The 7,838-nt window shown below is 38.3% G+C and overlaps 1 pseudogene; it reads right to left on the reverse strand.

Annotated features, from left to right (window-relative positions):
* Positions 1-6,892: 6,892 nt before the first annotated feature.
* LOC114026643 lies at positions 6,893-7,350 on the reverse strand (annotated as a pseudogene).
* Positions 7,351-7,838: the final 488 nt, after the last annotated feature.

Below are 7,838 nucleotides of genomic sequence, written 5' to 3' on the forward strand. Positions count from 1 at the left end.
CAGCTAGCAAGTGTCAAGAATTGGATCTGAGACCAGATTTGAACTCAGGTCCTCCTGGCTCCAGGGCTCGGTGCTCTATCTACTGCCCAACCTAGCATGCCCCTGATCTAGCGTTTTAAGATTTGCAAAGCACTTTATATACATCATCTCGTTTGGTTCTTACAGAAACCCTCTGAGGTGGCCTTCTTATTCAAATAGAAAAAACTTTCCACAGTATTACACACTTTTACTTTCAACCTTATTCATCCTTCAAAACCCAGCTTAAGCTCCACCTCCTCCATGAAGTTTGAACTATTTCATAGCTTTATTGATTTCCTTGCGTCTAAACTCCTATGACACTTATTCTTATATATAGACTATAGTCAGTAGCAGCTGAGAGAATTAGAAGTAAAATGTAAAGACCTAGGTCTGAATCCAGAATATGTTGTTTTTCATCTGTTGTAACCTTGGGCAAGTTCTGTCTTTCTGAGCTTCCCTTTTGTCATCTGTAAAGGGTAAAGGAGGTGGGCTTGGGGAAGGGAAGAGAAGATTTTAGACTAGATACTGAGGTTCCTTCTAATTCAAAAAATCCATCATTCTCAATCCCAGGTTTCTGAGTTCCTAATGTCACCTGTAACCTCATGATCTGTTGAAAATTATCAAAACAAAAATGATATTAGTTCATATTTTTAAAACTATAAGCCATGAAGCATTTTTGAAGTCAAGAGAACCAAGGTCTGACAACCCATTTTTTAATGGACTACTGGTAGTTAAGTTTATTGCATAATTTCAATAAGACACAATTTACATTTTTTCCTTAGGACAAGTTCTCACTATTTTGCCTAGACTGGAACAATAAGGGGTACTCATCAATCATTTTGATCAGCATATGAGCTTTAACCTACTCCATTTTTACAACCTGGGTAACCTATTGGACAGGACAACCTAGATTCTCCCTTGTGACACATACTGGCTATGTAACCCTGGGGAAATTACTTAACCACTTAGTGCTCCCAGACAATTCCCTAAGAATCTAAATTACAGTATAACTTCTGATCTGCACTGGTAGAGAGAATTTCCTCACTGAGAGTTCATTATATCAATGAAATCACAGGTCTGGATGAAATGATTAGTTGGAAAGAGAAATAAAGAGATATTGAAAGTGGAGAGGAAGGGACAACCATATAACAATCAACAGAAGGCCAGATCAATGAGCAGAGCCAACATGGCAGATTAGAGGCAGCAACACAGCTGAACTCTTTCAACATTCCCCTTGAAATAACTTTAAAATGACACCTTAAATCAAATTTTGAAATGGCAAAGCCAGCACAAGGTCAGAGTGAGACATTATTGCCACCTCAGAAAACTTAGGAGGTCCACAGGAGAGGTCTGTCACACCAGGATGGAGGTCTGTCCAGAGCTGACACATGCGATGTTTTCAGCAGTGGCTTCAGCAACAGCAGCTTCTGGAGCTCTTTGCCCAGAGACAGTAATGGGGTTGGATAAGTGGTTAGAAAGAGATTACAAAGACCTGTTCCTGGCACTGGGTACAGCTGGCACTGATTAGCAACTTTATTGTCCATAAACAGTTCTGCATCACAGTTCCAGAGCAAAGAGGAGGACTTGTGGTCAGTCACAAGGGAGCAGGGCACCTGGTCACAGTTCCAGGGCCAAGAGGAGTGCTATTACTTGTGAATGAGGGGACCTTCCTGGGTGAAGACCAGAGCATAGAGCAGGAGAGCAGGGACCACCCCCCTTCCCAGATCACACCACCCTGAATGCACCAAAAATGTTAAGACCCCCTGAACTATCTCTGAAAAGAGCAGCACAGAAAAGCTTGAAGTTTGGCACAGTGCCTCCTTACCCCTAGGTGAGCAGAGCCCAACTTTAAAATAAGTCAAGAAATAGGCTAGAAAAATGAGCAAACAACAAAAAAGAACTTGACCATAAAAAACTATTACAGTGGCAGGAAAGACCAAGGCAGAAACTCAGAAGAAAATAATAACACAAAAGGATGTATAAACAAAGCCTAAAAAATGCTAATTGGACAGAAGCTCAAAAAGAACTCCTGGAAGAATTAAAGAAAGAGATAGAATGGGGAAATTTTCTCACATAAAAGAGGAGTGCAAGGAAGAACTTTTACAGTAGAGAAGAAAATGGGATGGGGAGAGGTGGCAGGCAATGTTTGAACCTCACTTTCATTGGAATTGGTTCACAGAGGGAAGAATATATATACACACTCAATTATGTATCAAAATCTGTCTTACCCAATAGGGAAAAGGAGGAGAAGGAGATAAAAGAAGGTGGGGGTGATAAAAGGGAGGACAAATTAAGGGAGACAGTGGTTAGAAGCAAAATAGACTTTTGAGGAGAGACAGGATAAAAACATAGAGAAAAGAATAAACAGAAGAGAATGGGATATGGAGGGAAATATACAGTTAGTAATCAAAACTGTAAATGTGAATTGGATGAGCTCACCTATAAAATGGAAGTAGATAGGAGATTAGATTAGAAGCCAGAATCCAACAATATCTTCCAAGGCAGGTGAAATCTGAAATGACTGAGGAAACAAAGATTTGAGCTTCTGAGCATATCAATTTATTAAGAAGTGACATATGCCAATTGTATAACAAACAGGAACCAGGCTTCCTAGCTTGGCACTGGACCCCAAATACAGGGGGAGACAGATTTTTATATATTAAAAGAAAACAATTAACAGGATAAAAGAAAACAAAACAGGACACAAGACTGGGTCATCTAATTTCTAACTGAAGGAAAGACTAGGGACTTTCTAGTTGGGAGGGGAGAATCAAACAGGTGCAATTCCCTGAAATCTGAAAAAGAGGTGTCCTATTCCCTCCACACCCCCTCCCCGCAAATGTTTTATTCAATCAAAGGAACAAGGAAGCAGGAATTGATTGACCAGTATGGGGCTAGTTTTCAGATAAGATATAGGGGTTGCTTGAGATGTATAATTGTGAGAAAATTCCTTGCATCAATCTTGGGATCTGACTGGATTTCTAGTCAGCATAATGGTCCTTAAGTAAAGGTCTCTAAGCAACAGGTAGATATGTTCCAGCTTGCCAGCCATGCAGGACTAGATTCAAAGAATGCAATAAAGTTTTCTCATAATTCCCATACTTGAATAAAGTTTTCTAGCAAGACAGAAATGGACTAGACCCATAATTGAAAAGACAGGGAACTCAGCTACCTCCAGAACTAAGTCACAAGATTAATTCAGTGGGGTTCACTCAATTCCCACAGCTGTTTACAAGAGACACACTTGAAACAAAAAGACAGTTAAAATAAAGGTCTGGAGCAAAATCTAATATGCACAAGTTGAAGTAAAAAAGGCAAGGGTAGTAATCACGATCTTGGACAAAACAAGCAAAAATAGACCTAATTAAAAGAGATGATCAGGGAAACTACACTTTGCTAAAAGTTACCATAGACAATGAAGTAACAAAAAAAATTACAGCAAGTTTCTCTGATAAAGGGCTCATTTCTCAAATACGTAGAGAATTGAGTCAAATTTATTTTTTAAAAAAAGCCATCCCCCAATTGGTAAATGGTCAAGAAGTTTGAACAGTTTTCAAAAGAAGAAATCAAAGCTATCTATAGCCATATAAAAATACTCTAAATCACTATTGATTAGAGAAATGTAAATTGAAGCAACTCTGGGGTACCACCTCACACCTATGAGAAGTGACAAGTGCTGGAGAGGATGATGGAAAATAGGTATGCTATTGAATTGGCAGAGTAGTGAACTGTTCCAACCATTCTAGAGAATAATTTGGAACTATGCCTAAAGGACTATAAAAGTATGCATACCCTTTGACTCAACAATACTAGATCTGTACTCCAAAGAGACCAAAGGAAAAAGAAAAAAACCTATGTATACAAAAATAGTTGTGTGAGCTCTTTTTGTGGTGGCAAAAAATTAAAAATTGCAAATCAATTAGGGAATGGCAGCACAAGTTTTGGAATATGATGGTTATAGAGTACTGTTGTGATATAAGAAGTTATGGGGGGGTCAGAAAAAAAAGGACAGCGAGACCTATATGAACTGATGCAAAAAGAAGAGAGAAGAACTGGGAGATCACTGTGCTCAGTAAAAGGAATGTTATAATAATGATCAACTGTGAAAGACTTGGCTACTCTGATCAATACAATGATCCAAGACAATTTCAAAGGACTCAGAATGAAAGAAGAGAAAACTGATGAACTTTGAGTACAAATGTGATTTGTCTTACTTTTTTGCTTTTTGTTTTTGTTTTTTGGGCTTGTTTTTCTTTTTTTTGCAATATGGCTAATATGGACATATGTTTTGCATGATTTCATATGTATAATTGATTTCATGTTGCTTGCCTTCTCAGTGGGTGAGGGAAGGGGTGGGAAGGAGAGAGAGAATTGGAAACTCAATTTTTTAAAAATTATATAAATAAATAATAAATTAGAAAAAAAAATCTATAGGCCAGATCTCTGAAGCAGAGGAATTGATGCTCTATGAAATGAAGTCAAATGGTCTCTACCAGAAAAGATCCATCAACATTATCCAAAATTGACCTTAACAACAAGACATTGGCATCTTTAGGTAGAAGACATCTATGTGTTCTTATAAATGCATTCTCCTACAACTGCTATCATTTACCCCTATTTTATCATTGTTAGAACAATATGACCTGAAAAGATGTTAAGTGATATTAAAAGGACCTGCTGAGTTTGGAACACATAGAACATAGAATCCTAGAGCACTAGACATCAAAGAGACTTCACGGATCATATTGTCCCCCTCTCTCATCTTTGCAATGAGGAAACTGAGCCCCAGAAAGATTGAGTGACTTTCCAAAGGTCCCATTGCTACTTCTCACAGTGTTAGGACTGGAACTTAAATCTGCTGATTCCCAGCCTAAATCTTCTTTCTACCATACTACACTAAGGAAACAAAAGAAGTTTTCACTGCCAGTTCCAAGTGCAATATTTCTTTAGCCAGTAGTCTCACTTTTCTTTTTTCACAGTCCCACTAATAGAAGTTGATGCTACTTACTTAGACTACAAAAATTTGACAGAATACCTCCAAATACCGTTTAAAAATGTCTTTATGAATCCTTCGGAGTATCATAATCCTATTATAGATATTGATAACAAATGTCAGTGAAAATGCCCACTTTAAAAAAAATCCAACCTAACTTGCTGTCTGTAAACTACGCTGCAATATCATTTCCATCTCTCAATACAAAAAGGAATTATCAGCCCAAACCATTACTTAGGGGAAATGATAGAAGGACAGGATAGAAGAAAAGAACAGTGAGGCCATTTCATCTGCAGATGTTAAAATGAAAAGCTTTTCAATCACCTCCGTCTTATCAAATATTACACCTTTGTCCTAATCTCTTGTACAAGTAGTCCATCTCCTTCATAAACCCTCTTCTGGCAAGAGGCAAGTGGGTGCTCAAAGAAATACAACTAGATGGTGATGATATCTTCATTAAGTGATGGGGACTACAGACAAGAGGAGAGGCAGACTTCAAATTGTGTGCTAAAACACACAGTGCTAAAAGAACAAACCCTAGGATGCTCAGATGAGTATTCTGATCATTGTTCTGTCTCCCCACATACCACCATTATTCCTTATCTTGTATGAAGCTTTTTGTTTTTGTTTTTTGCATGCTTCAATGGATGGTTCTGACATCATTTTTTTTTAAAAGTACACACATGACAAAGGGAAAAAAATTGTGTAGATTTAGAGGTTCAAAGGATTTAGAGGCCAGAAAGGGAACTTGGAAATAATTTAGATGAATCCTCTCAGCTAGTAGCCAGAGAAAATGAGGCCCAGATAGCCACATAGCTTGTAATTAAAGCAAATGCTTGCCCAACACCTCCCATGTCCTTGAAAGCCCTTCTAACCACCCTTCACTGTATGCGAAGTAATAAACTCATCTTAAATTACACAGCATTTTAGCATTATAAAACAGTTTATATAGGTCCACCAGGCCTTGTTGTCTGCCCTACTGCTTGGGCCTCTGGAGCCCTGGGCACTGTCATTTGACCTCTTATTTTATCCTAAGGACTCCTGGACCTTGTCATTTGCCCTAGCACTATAATCTAATTACCACCTGGACTTTCCAGCAGCTGACCCTTCTTACATATGTTGTCTCTTCCTTTTATAATGTGAGGTCCTTGAGAGTGGGGACAGCCTATCAATTGATTGGAACATTTCTCATCAAAAGTCTTAAAGGTAGAGAGACTCTATTGATCTTTTGGAGAGGCAACATAAAGCTGGACCTACGGTCAGGAAAATCTGGGTTCAAATCCTACCTCTTACACATATTATCTGTGTAGTTTATTTACTCTAAACAGCAACATGGACAAAACACCATATAAACACAAGCAAGTGATATAGAAACAAGAAGCTGGCTGACTTTAGATCTCTGGGGCTTGTAAGTAATATAATCTAGTCTCTGAAAGATAGAAAAACAAATTAAGGGTAAGAAAAGGGGGAGGTTATGAATTTCCTTTTTCATACAGCCAGCTAGAGGCTAAATAGAATTCTAAACATTTGTAAGCATGCTTGCATCAGAGAGCAAATGAAACTAGATACTGGGGAATTTATAGAAGTATAAAAGTTTATAACTTTACAGCAGTTGAAATACTAACATCAATATTAAAATAAAATCAAGTTTTACATAACAATCAAAAATACAAAAGACCAAAGGAAGAAACCCTGTATGAAAAAACTGGGGGCAATTCAGTGAATTCAGAACTATATACAAATGGTGAAAATGGAAAATGATCCCCACAACCCCTTCCCCTAAGTGAATAGTCATTGTACATAGCAACATTAGATTTTGCAAAAATTTCTGTAAACAAATTCTTGCCAAACCAATCCTTTCCTTTTTAAGATGCCACAAGATCAATGTTTATGAGGGTGAAAACTTTTCTCATATTCCACTGTGTTTGGGCAGTAAATTGTGCATGCCTCTGCATGAGATGGGTCTTGAATATTTGGTTCATTCAGAAGTTACTATATTCCTAACAAGATCTGTTTAATTGTGATTGCTGGCCTCCAATTCTTATCTTCCTCTAAGATGGACAGGCACACTGTGCCTGAAGGATACACATTTGAGTGAAAGAATGGTAGTTAAATTTACATTTTGGTGAAGATGAATAATCATCCTTAAAAAGCATCTGTAGTTTAAATAAGCCTCCTTCCGTTGGTGTCCCTTTCTTCCCTGGAATGGCACATTCCCAGTTCATGAGATTCATTGTGCCATCTGGATTTTTTGTAGGTACTACTACAAAGCCAAAAGAATGATCTTTTCTACAAGCTTTCCACTCCTGTGCAAGTCTGCTGAGGGCTATTCCAGACATACTGAAAGTTCCCCTCAGCATGGCCATGGCCCCCAGCAAGTGTCCAGAATCGAGTCAAAAGGTGCCTGGATGGTCGGTGGCTACAGTGGTGCTATCCTTTGTCTGGGGACTTTCCAGAGCCCATTCTGTGTGCAGTAGGACCCAAGATAGCAAGACCCAGGCACAGCATGATGCAGTGGAGTGGGAGGGGGAGGGATAGATTAATCTTTCTAATGCACATATCTGACCAGATCACTTATCCTTTTGTACCATCAAAAACCTTTAGGCTCTCCCCATTACCTAAGAAAGAATAGTCAGCTCCTTTGCCTGATGTTAGGATCCCACATAAACTAGCTCTAACCTATCTTTCTGTTTTTATCTTAAGCTAAGCCTCTTCATGTGCTCTATGCTCCAGCCAATCTGGACTATCTCCCTCTTCTCATTTTTTTCTTACTCTATGCTCTTTATTGTAAAAACTGAAGCAGTACTCATTTGTAAATATGAATGAA

This window comes from Vombatus ursinus, unplaced genomic scaffold (genome assembly GCF_900497805.2).
Source record: "Vombatus ursinus unplaced genomic scaffold, bare-nosed wombat genome assembly UNPS02014841.1, whole genome shotgun sequence".
NCBI lineage: Eukaryota > Metazoa > Chordata > Mammalia > Diprotodontia > Vombatidae > Vombatus > Vombatus ursinus.